The sequence below is a fragment of the Lissotriton vulgaris genome, chromosome 2_1 (assembly GCF_964263255.1).
Source record: "Lissotriton vulgaris chromosome 2_1, aLisVul1.2, whole genome shotgun sequence".
In the NCBI taxonomy this organism is placed as follows: domain Eukaryota; kingdom Metazoa; phylum Chordata; class Amphibia; order Caudata; family Salamandridae; genus Lissotriton; species Lissotriton vulgaris.
In genome coordinates this window covers 974089751-974111958 of record NC_141687.1, presented here as the reverse complement: position 1 = coordinate 974111958, position 22208 = coordinate 974089751, and positions in this window count along the sequence as shown.

Here is a 22208-nt window from a genome sequence, read left to right as displayed (position 1 = left end):
GTACCCTAAAAAGGTGTCAGCAGTTTGACTCCCTAAGAAGTTCAAACTCTCTTAGCCTCTAAAGGTAACTTAAATTTAAGAAGCAGTACCCTCTCTGCCTACCCATCCGCTCTCTAAGGGTCCTCGGCCTACTGCTCTCTTGCGCTCTGATCTCTCTCAGCGCATCTGCTCAAGTCATCTGCTCTTCCTAACTTCGCTCTGAGCAATTCGCTATCTTCTCCCCGGGGTGCTGTCCCTAAAATACACAATCACAGTGTGGGTGGAACGCCCCTTCGACGCCCACCACGGACTTTCCCCCATGATGTCAGTTTCAGCTCTCTCCATGGCTTCGTCTCTTCGCGTCGTCCGTTAAGTTGACCTTTCTCCTTAGACGCCATCTTCGTCTTCTTGCTGGTGACTTCATTTGACTTTACCTTTGACACTTTCGGAGCAAAATCTATCACCTTATCAGAACTCTACTCTTTACGACTATATACATAACCTTTCTTGGTCTTGTGAATGGTCATTTCAAAACAAGACTCAAATTCCAAGCGTCTCCTCTCATGTTTAGGCAATAAACTTCGTCCGGCATTGTCACCTTAAATCTAATAAGAACTAGACTCTTTGGCTCGCACGTTCACATCAAGGCTATTCACGACTCCTGTGAGCCCACTAAATTACCAACAGCGGACTACACTCCTGCGAACCCTTGGTCAGTCAGGTTATAATCACAAATGACCTAAAACTCTTCTAACATTCCTACAAACTTCTTCTACACAGTATAACCTTTAACATACATTTATATATGATCGCATTTAGCAAATCCCTTGCTTAAAAGTGAATACATTTTACATAGAATATAAACCTTAATACATAGAATATAACTTTATATTCTCATTTGTTAGATAGTTATATATATGCTCTCTGCACATTTCTCCATGTTACATTTCTCGCCGTTTCTACATTTAAAGTTACACACGTACATGAATTCTACTTTGCACGTTCTCCTATTCATGAGCATTTCTACACATTTCTACATTAGCCCACTACGTATACGGGCCTTCTAAATCTAATACATTCTAAAGTGAATACAGAATATATTTCCTATATTACTTTGGTCACATCTGTTAACTTTATGCTATAAGCGTCAACTTCACGTTCGATATACATTTCATTCCTACGTTTATACGATATGCTTGTAAATATGACTCGGATATACGTTTTATTCAAATTGCGCTCTCTCAGTTCCCCCCTTTGATGACTTTTAGGAGTCATCACTAAATGCAATTTGAATAGCACCTTTAAACAGAACTAGTTACATCATTCCCTCTTTTCATCATTTCAAGTGCTCTCAAGCTTTTGTACTGTTGATCTTGTAAAGCAGCTAATCTCCTTTCTTGTTCTCTCATAGACCTTTGTAACCGGTTCTTCCTATACCATTTATATAGTTTCACAAATCCTAACAATGTGATTATACAAATTAATACTATTAATACAGGTTTTAATATATACCATACAATGCTTTTACCAAGATTGGCAAACCAACTTCCAACCTTTCCTACTCCATGACCTACTTTTTCCCAAACATTTATTTTTGTCAAATCTTCTATTTCTTGATGAATCTGTGTAATGTTTCTTATGACCTTCTCAAGTGGTTTTGAATTATCAGGAATATAAGTACAACATTCCTGGACCTTCAAAGCCTTGCAAACTCCGCCTTCTTTTGCTAATAGCACATCAAGAGCAAGTCGATTCTGAAGAACCATTGCTCTAATCGATTGCATCTCGCCTTCTATTAACATTAATGACCTTGCAGTACTTGCAGATAATCTATCTACGACTGTAGCTAGTCTCCTGATCTTAACATCGTTAAGTATTAAACCTAACATAGGAAACATCGCTCCAAATACGTCTCCTACTACTTCTGCATCTCCTACTTCTCTTTTCGTTCTTGTTGAAGCCTTTCCTTCTATGATCGCTAAATCCTTTGCATGATATATTTTGGGAAGACAATTGCCAAGTAACACGAACCATACCAATTGTCAGGCAGTTTTACATAGGCATTTCTTCCGCATACAAAATATACATTTGGAATCACCTGCATCTCCTTCATGAAATCTTTCGTGTAGTACTCTAATCGAAAAGCATGTTCGCAATTTACTTCACCTACAAATACGTTCTCATAATATGTCTCGCTTCGAGTTAAACATAACTTTCCTTTCTGCGTTCTATCCAAAGCTATTGGACCATTGCTCCCTTTCTTTTTATGTGCCTTCTCTTCTTCGGTCCAATCAGTTTTCCACTGTCCTGACATTTTTAGAATCTTCTGTCTTCTGTATCGGTCATCTACTTGTCCTATGAACTTTTTCTCAATCTCTGACACTTTGCAAGTCAGATTATTTCTGCGTGCGTATGATGTATCTAATGTATCCCAAGGAAGAAAGAATTTGGCTAGTCTATCCTCCTTTTTGTAATAGTCCCACTTATTCATTTGTTTATAATTCGGAACTTCAGGCAGAACCGAATCATAATTTGAAAAGTAGTACTCGAACCCTTCTCTACCATAAAATATACTAAGCAGTAAACTACATGTTATCCCATAAGTCAGTGGGAGATGATGATATCTGATGCCCTCATCTACAGAAGCCGGCAATTGCATACATACATAGCAATCTTTGGCCTCCATGGCATCGATATATTCGTATAATAGTTTGGCATATGCATTTGACCTAAAGTTTCCCTGTGACTCGTCTACATGTAATCTACGAGCTTCATCTGCCAGTAACGCTTTTTCACGAATAACATTGCTCTCCTCCTTCTTCCCATCAAGAGCAGGTTTCAAAGTCGTTACAAGTTTTACATCTGCTGTTGCTTTATCAGTTTCATGTCCTATTATGTATGATATGGTCACTACTGTAATTATGAGAAAAATTACTACTGCTATTAGTGTACCTACTATGCATTTGGCTTTTCGGTTTGGGTTGTCGTTCTCCATGTTATCAAAACAGCGTAGCTCTTTCTTTTGCGAAAAAGTTTTCTTTCTCAGTCTGTAAAGTGCTCTTTACCAACAAAAAGTCTCTTTTTCGCAACAATGTCTTTTTATCTTCAGCAACAGACAACCCTAACCCTTCTCCGTCCTCTAAATGTAATCCCTAATTTTATTCTTCTTTCCACTCGGCGCTAGGTTATCTTCTTCTTTATAACTTAAACACAAAAGTCTTTACGCATCAACAATTATTCTCGTACCTGCAGCTTTCACAACAAGTTCCAATAGTTCAAAACGAACAACTTTTTCTTCTTCTTCCGGAATTTGATGACCAAAAGTCGGAAACTGTAATCGATTTAGCACTAGATCTTTGATCCGACTTAGGTATGGGGGTATGGGAAGTGTGAAAGTCAGTAATCCCTCAGTCTCGAGTCCAGGAGTCAACATCCATATCTCCACTGCCACAAATGGATCGTGATCGATTACTTTCACTTCCTTCACTCTCCCAGATTTCTGTCCCCAAGACATCTGCTAGATAAGTCCACTCTGGGGTGGCGTACCTTCTGCAGGGCACACGTACCCTTCTTGATCTTCTTGGACTTTCAGTTCCTGAGTCTGTAGTTTCCTCCTCTTGATCTGAATCTTCAGAGATTGGGACAAGAATTTTCTCCTGTTGTGCCTTTAAGCTTGGCCTCCTCCTTCTCTCCGGCCAACTAGCTTCGTCACTCCTTGTCCTCCTGCTCCTTGTTCTTGGACTTGTCTCTTGGTCACTCTCAGCTTGTTCAGTATCTGATTCGTTCTCCCAGTTACCTTCTTCTCCTGAGGCGACTTCGGTCTCACTGGTGTCCTGACCGTCGTCGACCGGTTCTGACACAGTCTCAGCCTCTTCGATCTCCTCTACAGCTTGGCTTTCCCCCTCTGTGGCTTCTCCGTTTTCCGCTGGATTCTCATCCGAGAGAGGAGCTGTTTCTTCTAGAGGTGTTGGCACTCTTCGAGTGTGTGAAGCATGTATCCAATTTGGCAGGCCTCCACACTTCACTGCAGTGTTCGTGACAAGTATGACTTGAAACGGTCCTCGCCAGCGCACGTCTAAGCAGTTCTTCCTGACATGCTTTTTCACCAAGACCCAGTCCCCCGGACTCAGGTCATGGCACAAATCTTGTGCTGATGGAACCTCTGCAGCCTGGACCTGGAGGGACACAGAATTAATGGCATCAGATAGTCCCTTGCAGTAGTCCAAGATCAAGTCGTCTGTGATGTTCAATAACGCTGCAGTCGGAACCGATGGCAATCTCATAGCTCTCCCCATTAGCACTTCATGTGGAGAGAGACCTGTTTTTCTATCTGGTGTGCTACGTATGCTCATAAGAACCACTGGTAGTGCGTCTGGCCAACTCAGGGATGTTGATGAACAAACTTTGGCAAGTCTGGACTTAATTGTGCTGTTGATTTGCTCTACAATCCCTGAAGCTTCTGGTCGATAACTGCAATGGAGCTTCTGATCGATACTCAAAGCTGAGCATAGCATCTTCACTATTTCGCTGTTGAAATGAGTTCCTCTGTCCGATTCCAAAGAGGATGGCACCCCAAACCTCGGTATCAACTCTCTAAGTAACAGTTTTGCTACTGTAAGTGTATCGCATCTACGTGTAGGGTAAGCTTCAACCCATCTAGAAAATATACAGACAATCACTAAAACGTATCTGAGTCTGTTGCATTTAGGCATTTCTATGAAATCAAGCTGCATGCTATTGAAAGGCCCCCCAGACCTCCCAATGTGACTCAATGTGACTGGTGTTCTCTTTCCTACATTTAGTTGCTGACAGATCGCACATCGCTGACATACTGCTTCTGCTGCTACTCTGAATTTTGGGTTAAACCACGTGTGTCTGAATACTCTCACCATGGCATCTCTACCTATGTGTGCTGATCCATGCAATTTCCTTGCCATTGGACTAACAAGTTCATTTGGTAAAACTGCTCTCCCATCTGCAGAAATCCAGAAATTCATCTCACTTTTTATACACCCAGCTGTTTCCCAGCCCTTTTTCTCATCATCTGGTGCATTCTCCTGAACACTCTTTAGCTCATCCCACGTATCTACAGTGTCTAACAACATTGTCAATTCAGTTCTTTCTTGGATTCCCCCCACCTTCACATCAGTGTGAGAATATCCTTGTTCTGCGCAGTAACGCGCTACCTCGTCGGCATAGCGATTGCCCTGCGACACAAAGTCTACATTCTTCGTGTGCGCAGCACATTTGACAACCGCAATAGCTGATGGTCCTTGCAATGCATCTAACAATAGTCTCACGAATTCTCCATTCCTAATGGGAGAACCCGAGGAGGTCATGTAACCTCTTTGAGACCATAGCTGCCCGTAATCGTGAACTACCCCGAAACCATACTGGCTATCGGTGTATATGGTGACTCGAATTTTGTTACCTGCTAAACAGGCACGCGTCAAAGCAATAATTTCAGCTACCTGAGCGGAGTGTACTCCTTCCAGGCAAGCGGCTTCTACAACTCTGGTGATTGTACAAACTGCATAAGCTGCTCTCAGCTGACCAATATCGTCTCTTACGCATGAACCATCAACAAAGAAAATTTCATCAGGGTCAGTCAATGGCTCATCTACGATATCTGGTCTCGGTTTGGTGCATAGTTCAGTCACATCAAGGCAGTCGTGATCTGTACAAATTTCATCATCCACATCATTTGGAAGTGGCATCAAAGTTGCAGGATTCAAGACGGAGCATCTCTTTAGGGTCACATTCTCGGCAGCCAATATGACTTGCTCGTAGCGTGTGAGCCTGCTATTCGTCAGATGCTGAGTCTTAGTCCTGGTCATTAACAATAGCACAGAATGCGGTACATACACCACTAACTGATGTCCCATTACCACGCTTTCACATCTTTCAATGCTGACACCCGTTGCAGCAACGGATTTGAGACATCCGGGCAACGCTGCGGCTACTGGATCTAATGTAGCCGAAAAATACGCAACTGGCCTACGCGCATCTCCATGTATCTGGGCCAAAACTGCTAAAGCGCATCCCTCTCTTTCGCAGCAGTAAAGCAAAAATGGTTTTGTGTAATCCGGCATTCCTAAAGCCGGGGCGCGACATAAGTCCTCTCTCAGCTGCAAAAACGCCATCAAACAGTCTTTGTCCCATGGTACCGGATCACTCACTCCTTTGTGCGTCAGCTGTAATAACGGCTTTGCCTTCAGTGAGAAGTTGGCTATCCACTGTCGACAATAACCGACCATGCCTAGAAACATCCTGACTTCTCTCTGTGTTTTAGGCGCGTTCATTTTCATAATCGCCTCTATTCTGTCTGGAGACACCTTCCGTTTCCCCTTTTCAATCCTGTGGCCCAAGTATTGCACTTCGGTAAGACAATATTGCAATTTACTTGGAGACACCTTGTGCCCGTTCTCGGCCAAGTGATTTAGTAAGGTGATGATGTCTACTCTGCAAGCTTCCTCAGTTTCTGACGCAACTAGGAGGTCGTCTATGTACTGGACCAGAACCGAATTCTTGGGCAGTACTAGACTTTCAAGATTTTTCTTCAGTAGCTGGTTAAAAATCGATGGGCTTTCTGTATACCCCTGAGGGATACGACACCATGTTAAAACGCGATTTTCCAGCTTGAAAGCGAAAAGATACTGGCTATCTTCATCTAAAGGAATCGAAAAGAAAGCCTGGCACAAATCTATCACGGTGAACCATTCAGCTTGGAACGGTATCTGAAACAATATTACTGATGGATTCGGTACCACTGGACAACATGAGACAACAATATTATTAATCTTTCGAAGATCCTGCACTATTCTATATTTTCCACTAGGCTTCTGCAAACCCATAATCGGGGAGTTACATGGACTACCCACGATCTCCTTCAGTATTCCCTGTTTAATCATGGATTCGATCACAGGCTTTATTCCTGCAATCGTCTCCGGTGTCAACTTGTATTGTGGCGTTCTTGGATACTCAGCATTGGGTCTTACCATGATCTTTACTGGTTCTACCCCTTTGATCAATCCTATTTCTTCTCCAGTAAAATCCCACACCTCAGCTGACACTTTCTCCCTCAAATCTTGTGGAAGTTCCTCCACTGTTAAGGTAGGATATAGTTCCACGCATTCCTGCGAGTTTACAACCTTGAAATCGGCATCTTCATCGTTGGTCTGCACTTCTACTCCTTCAGGTGTGCAATGTATTGTGCAATTCGATTTACACAACAGATCTCTTCCTAATAAACACACCGGGCTAGAATCACAGATCACAAACTGATGTTCGTCACTGTAATTCCCTATCTTCACTGACACTGGTTCCGTCAGAGGATTCGTCATCCTCTTGTTTGCGACTCCTACCACCTGAATCATCTCTCCTGATATCGGCAGACCTGGGACTACCGCTGATCTCAACGTGGATCTAGTGGCTCCCGTATCCACCAAAAAGGTCGTAGGACATCCAGCTACTTCAGCCTCTACGTATGGTCCTCTCTGATCTACCTCCAGGGCTGCTCCTAGAGTACAGTCTTCTTCCCTATTCACTCATTGCCCTGTAAGAGGATCAACGTAGTAGCATTCTTCTCCTCCTACGAACAATGGCATTTGTCTATAGGTTTTCCCTCCATTTGCAATGCGAGGCGGTTGAGGAAACGGGGCTCGAGGAGTCTGAGTCCCCCCTTTGATAAACTTTCCCTTCGGGACTGTCGCTCCCTTAACCACGTTGTTCTGTACCTCTTCCTCCTCCTGTTCTAATTCCCCTATTTCAATATTATAAGGACACTCGCGTCTCCAATGTCCCACCTCGTTACACTGATGACACCTTGTTGTCTTTTTCAGTGTCGCAATATCTATTCGCGGTCTCGGTCTTTCTTCCTCATCTCTGCTCTGGTTATTCTGTTTCTTTGCTGGCGTTCCTGTTCCCTGTTGCCGCTGTCCACCCTTTCCAGCTGCTTGCATCTGTACTAACATCAGCTTTTCCTTGAGCTTCTTTGCCTTTGAATCTATCTCATCGCTACAGTATCTTGCATACCTCAGAATCTCATCCAAAGGTTTGTTCTGCCAGCAAATTAAATGTTGTTGAATCATCAGGCTTATGTCTGGTCTCAATCCGAGAACAAACTTCGACACAAACTGTCCTATGTCTTTAGGATCCATTACGTCTAACCCACTGTACTGTTTGAATGCTTTCAGTAATCTCTCATAGAACTCGTGAACTGTCTCTTTAGGCTCCTGAGTTGTTCGATCTATCTTAACCCAGTCTATGTCCTGCACCGGCACTTTCTCTTTTAGCCATGTTATTACTCTCTCGTATTTTTCCATGACTCTGTCTGATGGACCGTTTGTCTGGGTATCTCTCGGAGGCTCACAAGTGGGCCATTCAATACTAAGTTTACATGCCGTCCACAAATCTCCGGGTACTACGATATCGAACAAAGTGTTCAAATCGATCCACAGCACCTTAGAGATCTTCACGAATCTCTCTACCTGCTTGTACCACTCCACGGGGTTCTCTCTAAGCTTTGGGAAAGAATTAGTGAATGCCGCTAAATCCCCCCTACTCCAGGGTACATGAACGTAGTTTCCGTTCGCGATTTCTCGCAAAGGGAAAGCTTCCATTCGCATTAGGTCTGTATCCTGGGACTTCACAAGTGTACTCCGTCTGACAGATCCCCTCTTGGACCATTTTTCCTCCCATCTATCCAGATCTCTCCATATTCTAATACACATGATTAGTTCCCTTATGTGTACTCTTAGCCCAATCGTTCTACGTTCATCTAGATCCCGATCCGTGCAATTCAGCCTATGGTTGGCCTGTAAGGCTTTTGTTCGTGACATGTCTATCATATACTTCTCTGCTAATTCAGATAACTTTTCATGAGCTGCCCTTGCTTTTCGAGTAACATCCTTAGATAAAAACAGTATTTCATCTGGATCGTACAGCTCTAACCTTTCTATTGCCACTGTGCCGTCAATTATTTCATCCAAGTCTGATTTTAAACTCATTACATCTATGCGTCTTGCTTTTATTTCAGCTCTCAGTACGTCAGACCTAGGTTGTTCTCTTACATCCCTCTCACCTCCACTATGCGCCCTACGCCTAAGCACAGGTGAGTTATGAGGAATTTTTCTTCTATCTCTTTGTTCCCACCTCTCTAGATCCCAAGCTTTTCCATCTTCCCTTGGTGTATGGTGGAACAATGCTCCATCCCTCAACCCTACATTCCGTCCTTTCGGCTCGGTTTCTCCAGATACGAGATAGGATCCTCCGTGCTGTTCTAAACCACTGTAACTCTCTTGCGGTCTGGTGTCGCTCAACAACCGATAAGGTCCTTCATGGCTCTCCATGCTCCCGCGATCTCGTTCGTGATCACCGGATGTATGGCGAGACGTTTCGCGACTCCCTATATTCTCATGACTTCGTTCTTGATCACCGGACGCATGGCGAGACCCTTCGCGACTCTCCATGTTCCCGTGATTCCGTCCGTAATCACCGGAGGCATGTCGAGACGTTTCACGACTCTCCATGTTCCCGTGATTCCAATGTTGCACATTTTCATCCGGGGTATGGTGTGTGCATCTGAAAGTATTTCGGTACTCCTGCGTCCTTCGTTCTCCCTCACTAAAGGTGACGCGAGGCACTTCCCCACACCCTGCACTCCTGTCGTTGTACGTTTGCCTATTGCCACTGGTAGTAGGGCAAATATCTCTCCTGCTTCCTTGACTCCCTCTCTCCCACTCCGGGCTGCTTTCGCCAGCTCCACAATGAGAGAGGATCTTGTTATCCTGGTCTCTCCACTCTGCTCCTGTTTCTAAACTTTTATTCCGAGCCTCTTCGGCAGTATCCCATTCTTTCAGATATTCCCTTAATTCCTTATAGGATTTCGGTTTCGGTCCCCTCAAATCCATTGATCCTCTTTGACCCCCTTGTTCTATCCAGGGACCCGTTGCAGAATCTAATGGGGTACTCCGACTCACTGGTGCTAGTATCTGCCTCTGAGGATTCATCGTATTATTCCTATTCTCCATCTCTGCCCTTTCCCTGTCCCATCTTGCCTGTTCCTCCTGCTGGACCCCCTCTGGGTTATATATTGACACTATAGGGCCTATGGTAACAGGTACTTGTAAAGCGTCTGGCATTTGATACGATCTTGCATGCTGTGTTTCTGGGACCTTCTGGACCACAAATCTTCCTACTACTCTCTGTTCGGAACTAGATTGAAGTCCTTCCTCACCTTTCTTGGTATCCCACTCTGTTACTGGGATCGATTTATATTCCCCCCATCTAGCTCCGTCTTCTTGCTGTAGTACGGGACTTGCGACTTCGCTGTTGTACGGAGGTGGTCTATCGGTTAATAGCCTCTCTATCAGATCCTCCTCTGTCTCGCTATCCTCATCTTCTTCCAGAGGTTTCTTTTCTCCCGTAGCTTCTATCATGGTAAACAGTTTGTCTGCTTCTATCTTTTGCACTCTCCACTTCTTAGCTTCCTCATACCATTTCGCATCCTGCACTGCCTTTACTGAGCGTCTCACTCTTTCTTGGCGCCTCTTTAAATTCTTCTCGTGTGCTGCTCTAAACCATGCACTAAGTGCTTCAAACTGTGTTGGCCTCGGTAGAGGTCTCGTTGCAAGCATTACTGCTTTCAGTTGGTTCAACACTTCTAGCTTAAACGTTCCGAATCTTGGAAACGTCAGTTCCTTATTCCCTTCTGTTAGCCTATTCCACTCGGAGATCCACATTATCGAGTGTAAGCCTACATTTACTGCCATATGATAAGCTGGTGTGCCTTCTGGTGGAGCTTCTTCTCCGGCATATAAGTTTCTTCTATTTCTCCTAAAGATTGCCCTTAAACTCTTAAAACACTTCATTTTTGATAATCTACGATTTTCCTTATTAATTCTCTCCTTTGTTTACGTCCCGATGACAAACCACCAATCCCTGTGCGACTCTCGCTAATCAGCCTATCCCAACGCGGTTCTACGCTAACCGACCAATCTCAGCGCGGCTCTACGCTGACGTCACTTGTCCCCTCTGCAGCAGTTTCCTTCGTTTCTCAACTCGTCTCGCGGTCTTACATGCGTTTCATTCATACGCCGAAAAATGACTACTTCCGTCCAAGCGATCACTTTTCTCTGACTGTACGGCCACAGTCTAACTGTAATTGTCACCTCAACTGGCGAGACGTCTTCCTCTTACGGTCAGACGCTCACCTTAACTGATAGGTTACTTACACACAGTAAACGTACGACCAGCGTGCGTTACTCATACACTCACTCAAACGCTCCCCCTATCATCGGTCTGCGGGCGATCAATGGTACCTCATGACCCCCTTTAAATGGTAGACAAATTACTCTGGGTGTTCGAAACACCCGAACCACTTAAGCCGTCTCTGGAAATAAGATTTTATCCGGTTGCGCGCGCTCACAACCTTCCCTCAATCACACTACAGGCATTCAACTCCGCTTGACATTACACCACAGGAACAACATAAAACACCGCAATCTTACAACGCATCACCCTTATACTCACTCTCGACCGACTCTGCTGCTTTTCTCTCGACGCACCGTCAGCACCTTCTTCGGCAGGGATTCTTCTTCTGGTCGTCGATGACTAGGGACCTTGGGGTAATCTAAACCTGACCTAGGTTGTCTTCCTCAAGAAGAAAACCATCTTTCTCTGCTACCAACTGCGGGGAATGAGATTTTAATATCATTTATGATCAATTTGATAACTTATCTCATTCGTCAATTTTGGATCGGTTGTTATCTGTCATTGAGTAAAAGACAACCCCTGCATAGGTTAAATAAACCCCATAAACTGATGCAACTCTGAAGAATCACTTACAACTGATGTAGTTTAAAAGTTTTAATATAAAATTAAGAAAGTTGCAAATACAATCCTCTCAGGATAAAATTCAGCAAATATACAGGAACTTGAAGGAACATATATTCCCTAAAGAACCTCAATCTACAAACGAATACAATTAAAGTCAGTTCCAGAATCATCAAATTAAAAAGCATAGATATGATGTGGTTCCGTTGCGTCATCTACAAAAGGAAAGAATACGAGTTAAATCTGTCCCTACTCTATACTAGGTGACATCCCTACTTCGCAAGTTTCTAGTACCCTAAAAAGGTGTCAGCAGTTTGACTCCCTAAGAAGTTCAAACTCTCTTAGCCTCTAAAGGTAACTTAAATTTAAGAAGCAGTACCCTCTCTGCCTACCCATCCGCTCTCTAAGGGTCCTCGGCCTACTGCTCTCTTGCGCTCTGATCTCTCTCAGCGCATCTGCTCAAGTCATCTGCTCTTCCTAACTTCGCTCTGAGCAATTCGCTATCTTCTCCCCGGGGTGCTGTCCCTAAAATACACAATCACAGTGTGGGTGGAACGCCCCTTCGACGCCCACCACGGACTTTCCCCCATGATGTCATTTTCAGCTCTCTCCATGGCTTCGTCTCTTCGCGTCGTCCGTTAAGTTGACCTTTCTCCTTAGACGCCATCTTCGTCTTCTTGCTGGTGACTTCATTTGACTTTACCTTTGACACTTTCGGAGAAAAATCTATCACCTTATCAGAACTCTACTCTTTACGACTATATACATAACCTTTCTTGGTCTTGTGAATGGTCATTTCAAAACAAGACTCAAATTCCAAGCGTCTCCTCTCATGTTTAGGCAATAAACTTCGTCCGGCATTGTCACCTTAAATCTAATAAGAACTAGACTCTTTGGCTCGCACGTTCACATCAAGGCTATTCACGACTCCTGTGAGCCCACTAAATTACCAACAGCGGACTACACTCCTGCGAACCCTTGGTCAGTCAGGTTATAATCACAAATGACCTAAAACTCTTCTAACATTCCTACAAACTTCTTCTACACAGTATAACCTTTAACATACATTTATATATGATCGCATTTAGCAAATCCCTTGCTTAAAAGTGAATACATTTTACATAGAATATAAACCTTAATACATAGAATATAACTTTATATTCTCATTTGTTAGATAGTTATATATATGCTCTCTGCACATTTCTCCATGTTACATTTCTCGCCGTTTCTACATTTAAAGTTACACACGTACATGAATTCTACTTTGCACGTTCTCCTATTCATGAGCATTTCTACACATTTCTACATTAGCCCACTACGTATACGGGCCTTCTAAATCTAATACATTCTAAAGTGAATACAGAATATATGTCCTATATTACTTTGGTCACATCTGTTAACTTTATGCTATAAGCGTCAACTTCACGTTCGATATACATTTCATTCCTACGTTTATACGATATGCTTGTAAATATGACTCGGATATACGTTTTATTCAAATTGCGCTCTCTCAAGACCTTGCGCCACCAGAGATTGTCAATTTCTGTCCGAGATAAATGAGTGCCTTGTGGTATAAGGTCTTATGTGTCATGCAGGCAATTTTTAGCTGAATTCTTGCTTCGAACAGGAGCCAATTCAGGGATTTTATGTCAGGGGAGATGTGGGAACTTCTTTTCGAACCGGTGATGAGTCTTGCTGCAGAGTTTATTGATGCTCTAAGGGGGCTGTAGTCGGTTTTGGGAGGCCGCATAGCGAGACAATACCATAATCCACCCGAGGGATAACTAGTGGTTGTACAGCCTGTTTGAAGTTGTTGACTGGTAAGAATGGTTTCAACTTCCTTAGAATGTTTAACTGGAAGTTTGCTCCCCTTGTAGCGTTGCTGACGTGTTTCTGCATTCTTAAATTGCTGTCCAAATTTATTCCCAGTGATTTTGCTGAGTCCACAATAGTTGGTTGGTCGTTAGGTGCAGTGAGATGTTGGATTAAGTTTTGCAACAAAGGGATTTTTGCGGGGCTATAAGAAGGAATTCAGTCTTTAGAGCGTTCAGTTTGAGATGATTTTCTGCCAACCATGTTTGTGTCTTCATGAGTTTGGAGTTAAGCTGTTTAATGTCTTCTAAGGTGTTAATCTTTAGATACAGTTCTGTATCATCAGTGTACATATGATATTGCACTTTAGTCGACACCAAGGCATGTTGGCCACATACACACTGGGGGTGTTAGTGAATAATTGTGTTTAAATCACTATTATCATAATAGAAAAAAAATGAAGCACCAGGAGCTGCAATGGGAGAGAGAGTGTGTGTATTAGTTAGAGTATATGTATTTTAGAGTCTGTGTGGGTACGTGAAAGTGAGTCAGAGGGAGTGACAGGTATTAAGGAGTTAGAATAACTGAGATTGAGGGGCAGATTCCTCAAACTTTTGTGCTGGTGCAAAGTCATGCAAAGTGATGCAAACTAGCACAACGTTTTGATAAACTATTTTCTTTTCAGTACAAAACAATGTTATCACTGGAAAGTAACCCCAAATTAACACAAATAATAATTTGTGGTGCTTTGTGCTTCTTTGCATCACTGGGGCATGCAATGGGTTACTACTCTACAACATAGGGCTTTTCCACGCAAAACCCAACATGCTGAACCTATTTACGTGGGCTTTGCACAAAAAAAATACCACCTTCTTCAGGCAGGCGTTAATTTGAGGAAATGTTTTAATTTCTTCAAAAGTTTGACATATTGCATTTTTGCTGCACTAAACAACACACACAAAGTGTGTGAACATTTTTAAAGTTTGTCTAAGCATGGTATTTTGCACTGGAACGCAACCCTTCAGTAGAAAATCTATGCTAAACATCATGTGTACACCTTTGCACCACAGTCCAAAGTAATATGTGGGATTCTAGGGGAAGACAACAGCAGTTCTATATCTCAGTATATATGGCACTGCAATGCTCTCTATTCCTTGTGTAACACAGTGTAGTACAATGGTTGCTGATCTGCATGGTGCTATTTTTAGGGAAATGTGCCCCCTAAGTGACAGTAAGTATTAATGAGTCTTTGAGTGGGAATAAGTGAGTAATAGAAAGCGTGACTGCTAAAAATCAAGAGTATGTGGGTGAGAATGAATGAGTATGAGTTTGACAAAGTGTTAGCGATCGTGAGGGAGTGTGAGCAAGAATGAATGAGAGTAAGTGGAAGTGAAGGAGTGTAAATATGAGCAAGAATGAATTAGTGAGAGTGTGAGTGTGAATACGTGAATATAAGTGATCGTGAGTGAGAATGTGGTGTTACTCTTGTAAGTGTGCCCCTTACCATGGCATATTGAAGATTATTTTGCATTAAAGTAGCACCCATGGCAATATTCTGGTACTAGCATACTGAAGGCAGTTCTTCCCATGGCAAGCACCTGTAATAAAATGCTAGCAACTAAGGGCACACTAGAGGTTATACTTCCCATTTGGGGATCCCTTTTTGTAAATATTACAAAATGCTGGCCATGGCACACAGAATCTAAAGTTGACATATGGGCACCTGTTGATAACTGTTGGCGCTGGCATACTGCATGTAATGCTTAGCCTGGTAGCCCTTAGCAAAATCCTGGTACTGGCGCATAGAAGGTTATTTTTCTCCTAAGGGAGGACAACTGTGGTATATAGAAGGGGGCAATCATGACAAACTGCTGCTCCAGACATACTAGAGATCATTGTTTACATCAAGGTTACCTGTGATTTATGTAAAAGACTAATAGAAAAATACTGGAAGAGCCATATTGTAGGCAATTTGTGGACCTAAAGGGCACCCATGGTGTATGGGGAGTACCCATGACAATATGCTGGGCCTGGCACAAGGCAAGTACATTTTGGCATATAGGAGCAATTCTAGCCATTTTGGAAAACATTGAAAAAACTCTTTGGTGTGTCATGTTAGTTAGGCACGGCACACCGTAAAATACTTGGGGGTATATGTATCAAAGGATACATTTGTGATTCTCAAATAGCGATTTTTAGAGATTTGCTATTTCAGAATTGCAAAACGCTATGTATGTAGGATTTGAAATCATTTTGCAAATCCTACATATTCCTTAATTGTGAATCGCCAATTGTGCTTCACAATTAAGGAATACATGCCCACTCATTCCTATAGGCCTAGAGGCACATAGGAATGAATCGGAAGACATTCTGAATTTGCGATTCTCAATTAGAGAATCGCAAATTGAGAATGTAATTTCAAGGGTAAAAAGGACACCCTGTTGCACCCCTGAAATGAGCATGGGTGCAGATGTGGCGCACATGCATGCATAGGACTTTGAGAAATGCAAAAAAAGTGAATTTTTCAAAGAAATCGCAAATTACCACCAACTTGGAGTTGGTGGTAATTTGCGATTTCTTAAGTCCAAATTGCACTTTTTCTGTGCTTCTTAAATTGCATTTTATGAATCGCAATTTGTGATTCCTTTAATCCAATCACAAAATAAGGAATCACAAAATTAGCGATTCCTTATTTTGCGAGGGGTGTTTTGTGTCATACATTAGATACTGCTGATTTGCAATCACAAACGCCGAAAATCGGCTAATTTTAGCGTTTGCGATCGCAAAATTGCCTTCATACATATAGCCTCAAATTAATTGAGTGCTTTTTCAGAGCATGTACCTTTTTAACCAAATTAAAATGTACTATCTTGCCCCATTTTTTCCAAACTTTTCTCGGGGAGATCTGCTCAGAACCCTCCCTAGATGATGTCAGGTTCACTTTCTACAATTCAAAGGAAGTATTATGGTTCGCCACTTTAAAAATTCACCAGCCTCCTATCAGAAAGTAAACAGTGTCTTGATGAGAGTGGGACATTATACATTAGGTTTTGTAAAAAAATAATACATTTAGCATTGCACTGTGTACTCTTCTGAATAAATAAAAAAAAAAATAACTAAAACAAATATTTTTGAACAAGTTGTTGTCATGTTTCATTATTGTGACTAAAATAAAAATGAAGTATCTGAATACAACCTTTCCCACTGTGCTTCATTCTAATGATACAACCTTGCAAATTATATTGAATAAAAATGTATTAACAGTAAGAAATAATGCAGTCCAATAACCCATCAACACATTTCTCACTGCAGTATACAATGGGGAAGCTATTAAATCATGACAGTTTGTTGTATACAAAAATGTAGGTTCCCAGTGCTCCTGTGTGTTGGCTGCACTATATCCTCTTCAGATGTCATAGTTTTCCATGTAACGTTAAGAGACATAACTGATGATCCTCTTTTTCGTTCTTATCAGCACCCTGATACAGATGGCATCTAAAACGGACATTAATCTGTATTTTGTTAATATATTGATCATGCATTTATTATAAAACTTTAGTGTTGACAATTATTTTGATGCCATCAGTGTTAAGGTCGTGTGATACCACTTCTTAGGAAGATTGAGGGACAAAGGTCATATGACCTTATTTCCAGTGATGTCATTAGGGTTATGGGTGTGTGATATCACTTCCATTCCCTCGGCTTTTTAGTGAATCGACGTCCATGCCTACTGGCAGGCTGCATTTATTCTAGAAAGCAAAGCAAGGCTTTACAATGACACCTTTATCGGAAGGAGAAGCATCAACTTTCTTCTTTCCCTAGAAGAGATTCGGACATCTTGCCTACGGGCAGTGTTTCTACTCCGCTCAGATGTTCGTTGACCACCTAACGGGGCAAGAGAGCTAATATAGCTGTAACTCTCCAAAATGGCCACTGAGAGCCAAACAGCCATTTTATAAAAAAACATGTGATAAGTAAGAACATCTCGGTATCCATGTGGCAATAACTGGAGGATGCGAGTCTGAGATTAAAGGCTGTTTTTTTTTACATTTGGCAATGAACGTGAGAAAAGTAATCACAACAAGATGTTGAGGCGCCTTAAAATGGTTCAATCGTTCAATAAAATATGGATTTATTGGAAGCCTCCCTCATTTAACATTTTAATTGAGCCGTTGATGAAAACATTAAATACGGATCGTGCATGTCTCAATCCCCAGGGGATGTTCCTCGTTCCGGTCGCTTATTGTGGATTAATGTGCTTTTGGTAGGGAGCCCATTGAATAGAATCCGGGGACGGGCAGACACCACCAAATGCCAGGCTCACTGCCGACGGCACCTCCATAAGCTCGTTTTTCTCTCACTGGACCTTCCCCTGCCGATATTGTGTGTAATTAACGGGCTCCCACTCTAATTAATGCATGCTAACATGGCTGTCAGATTCCAATCAAGCGTGAACCGTGTCGGAGGGGGGCATAGTTTCTCGTTCAATGCTGTCTTTGGCGACGTGATTCCAGTTTGGAATTGTTTAAACAGGTTGGCTGGACGCTGCTGGAGATGTCAGTGTTTAAATGACATAGTTTAGAAAGAGGGACTCCTGTTGCCTCTGGCTGTTCGGTGAATGGCAGGTGGATGCCTTTCCACTCTCTCCCAGGAAACCACTGCATCATTCCCTGGTGACACGGTGACCAATCAGGCCAAGTTTAATAAGATGTCTCGCTTAGAAAAAAACGGAAGTGATTAGGGAAATGGCTGAATCAACTCAGTACCTGCCCTTACTCAGCACTACATTCCATTTCATCAATTTTTGACCAGTATGTCACTTCATACAGAGAGTAGCCATATGCAAACACAAGTAACTGCAAACTGGCCTCAGCATAGGCTGGAGTAAACAAAAGAACCCCCCCCCCCGCCACAGATAGCTAGGTGCCGACAGTCTCCCTCTTCACTGGGACAAAGAGGGACCGTACAGACCGAACTACCTTAGTGCTTAAAAAATAAGCTAAAATGCGTAGGTTTATAAAAATATGCCAATTTAATACAAAATGTTGTCAATACATATAATGTCCTTTAAATAAATATAACATGGTCCAAAACTAATACTGAATCAATAATGTGAAAAGAAAACGAGAGATACAACAATTGTCTGATACCTCCAGTATATTCCTACTTATGCAAGTGCCTTAATACATTATTATAATGTCCATAATCATAACCATTTGGCAAAGGGTTCTTAGTATGTCGTTGGCATCCTGATGTTCCTGTTTTGATCTGCGTCTCAGCTCTCAGCAGAGGGTGGGCCTAATCAGTGGTATTCCTCAGAAAAGGTAAAGGGTGCAAATAGCACACGGGCGCAGGAGTTATTGCACCTTAGGGTATGTTTACAATAAAGTGGCGACGTGTGCCTTTAGGCCATGAAGGCTAACAACACGCTTCATCACTTTAGAAACAAAGGGCTGCACCATATTTACTAGAATATGGTGCAGCCCTGCGTTGGTGATAACTTTAGCTGCCTAGCACCAAGCACCTAGCACCATAGTGCAAGGGTGCCTGTGATGAGGTGAAGAATGATTACGTGCAAGAAGGTGTCCCTTCCTGCACATAAACAATCTTTAAATGCCGTTTTATAACTTCTGTATGTGCATTATGCAGCACACATAGAAGTTGCTAAGCAGCATTTTTAAATAACGATTGTTTATGTGCCGGAAGAGACACCTTCCTGCACATAAACAATCAAAGGCAATTTGCTGTTTGTATGCGTGCTGCACAAAATAGCACACATGGAAATAGCAAAAAGGAGGAGAAATAAAGCATTTCTCCTAGTTTCACCTGTTTTAGACCAAGTTTTCCCTGGTCTTAATTTTGGAGCTGCCTCCTATTTGCGCTGCCCTTGTAAATAGGGGGAAGCGTCAAAATCAATGGGTGTTGCTGTGGAACACCCACTGCTACACCCATTGCCCTCCTCTTTGATGCTAAAAACAGTGTGAAAGGGGGCCTTATTTACAAGGCAGCGTTAAGCCACATTAAGTGGCTTAACACTCCCTTGTAAATAATGCGAGGCCCCTATCGCCATCACAATGTCACTAAAGTTGACGTTGTGGTGGCGATAGTGGCTTGCAAATATGCCCCCTTGCCTTCTGCTTTACATTACTCATTTTTCTGGGTGTCTCCTCCCTTTGGATAATTCTAAGCATGTCTCCCCCTATGCCTTAGAGTATCTATTGGGCATTAATCAAGGGTGAGGTGGAGACTCCCCTTTAGTTCAATACACAGCGCACAGTTCATCAAATACTCCCCTTTCAGCACAATCTAACCACAGCTCAAGGGCAGAGTCCTTTCCTGGTTGCCTACGGAGCATGCATCTATCTTTACTTCCACTTCTGACTGAAGACGTGATGGTTGGAGTTACAGGACTCAATACGGATGAGGGCTGCAATAGACACATTGGCAGGGGCTACCGTCCGACGTCCTTAAAGATGGGCACTGACTATGGATGAGCGGATGTCTCCAGAAGTCAGTGGAACAGTTTCTTGGTCTCTGCTGAGGGACAGCAAATGGGCAGTCAGGGGTCACAGTGGCAACAAGGCAGCTACAACAAGATCCTTGTCTGAAGCAACGGGGCTTCCCTTCGGTGTAGTTTTTGGTTGTGGTGGCATAATCCACCTTGGACTAAGTTCTTGATGGTAGGGGCATATTTCGCCTCAGGCACAGTTTCTTTGTTGTGGTAGCATTTTCATGTCCACTTAGATGATGACTGCAGTGCTTGATTCCTGCCCAGAGCCACTAGCATGAAGAGACTGCACTCATACTCCTCATGGCATGCAAATCACTCTCTGCAGTCTTCCTTCTTCTGGTGCACCTGCACACCACCAGGTCAAACTGGTTCTGGTGCCCCTTCAACAGTCACAACTTCTGCAGGGTTGCAAAGCTCCTGTCCTCTCTCAGCAGGCAGGTTGGTTTATGGGCTCTTCAGGTCAGAGGATCAGCTTCTTTCAGCAAGGCTAGTCTTTAGATGGTGTCCCCTGATCTCTGGAAAGCTGGCTGTCAGACAGACACCTACTGTGGGTGCACAGAAGTAGTCTAAGTACTCTGTGGAGCACTGATTTCTATGGTCAAAGAGAAATTTGAATTGGAACAACATGTGTCAGTGGCTGACACTTCTATACAGTCAAAACAGACAGACGATGTATTGTGTGGTTCTTCTTTCAAGCGTCCTTTCCAGGCTGTTCTGCAAACACATTCTTTGTGTAGAGAGGAATAAAGAGGTGTGAACTCCATGCACCTAGCTAGCAAAAGTCACAATGAACAGTGATCAGGAAAGAGACAAAAGAATAGTCTCGCGTAATGAGACCCCTTTCACCTTTTCAACAAGGACTGCCGCGATTATTCGCTGTGGCCTCTCCTTCACCCCCTGCCCAGCAAAGCAATCAGGCTGAAGGTGGCTGGGGAGGGGCTGATTGTTTGCCAAAATTGGCCTCCCTGGGGGCCAGGTGTTGATCAGGCCATTGAGCCATTTTCACCTCGGCCCCCTGGGGCGCACGCAGCACATAAACAGTGTTAGCTTTTTTTTTTTTTGTTCTTAATTTAATGCAATTTTATATAGCGCGAACTTTACGAGAAGGTGTCAGAGCGCTTTACATAAGAATCAGTTGCAAAACATAAGGACTTAGGATTACATGCGTTACATAAAAGATACAAGCAGAAAAAATTGCAAATGTACAAGATGTAAAGTCACACAAGGAAGAGATACAAACAGAAAGAAAAATTGCAAATGTACAAGTAGTAAAGTTACTCAAGGAAGAGAAACAAATGGATATACTCTAAGAGTCACATAGGAATGGTAGAGAGTACAAAGGTCTATTGCATATACTAGTGATTAGAGTTATCTCTAAATACCTAAGGAAGGGATACAAATGGATATACTCTAAGAGTCACATAGGAATGGTAGATAGTACAAAGTTCTACTTCATATACTAGTGATTAGAGTTCTCTATATACATGTATATACACACATAGTAGATTTTCTCAGGCAGAGTTCCATTAAGTGGGGTCGGAGGGGGGATGCAGTCACAGCACCAAGGGAAGGTGGGAGGGATTCAAGGGTATGGAGTAAAGGCAAAACAGAAAAGGGAAGAAACATTTGAGGATCGTCAAGGGGGAAACGAGGGAGAAGGGTACAAGACGAGGGAATGGACAAGATGGCAGGTCGGGGTCCAGAGAAAAACGGTCGAGGGAATAGTGGGCGAGGAAGAATGGGTTTCGCTGTGGGGGCCAGGTGATGTTTGCAACTTGCACCACCTTCACCTCAGCCTCCCCCTGGCTACCATGGATGACCCAGCAGCTGTGTTTTGTGCTCCCCTGCCAGGACATTGCCCTGAGGCCTGGAGGGCTGGGGAGGGCTGATTAATTTACTAATTGCAGGGGCCTTACTGCTATTCATGTGCTCCTGAGCTGAAGGTCTGGGGAGGGCTGAGTAGGTTAGTAATAGCAGGGGCTTCGCTGCTTATTAGGTGCTCCTTCCCTGAAGGGCTCGAATAATTTTGTGACAGAAAGGGGCCTTGCTGTTTTTTTAGTTGCTCAGCATG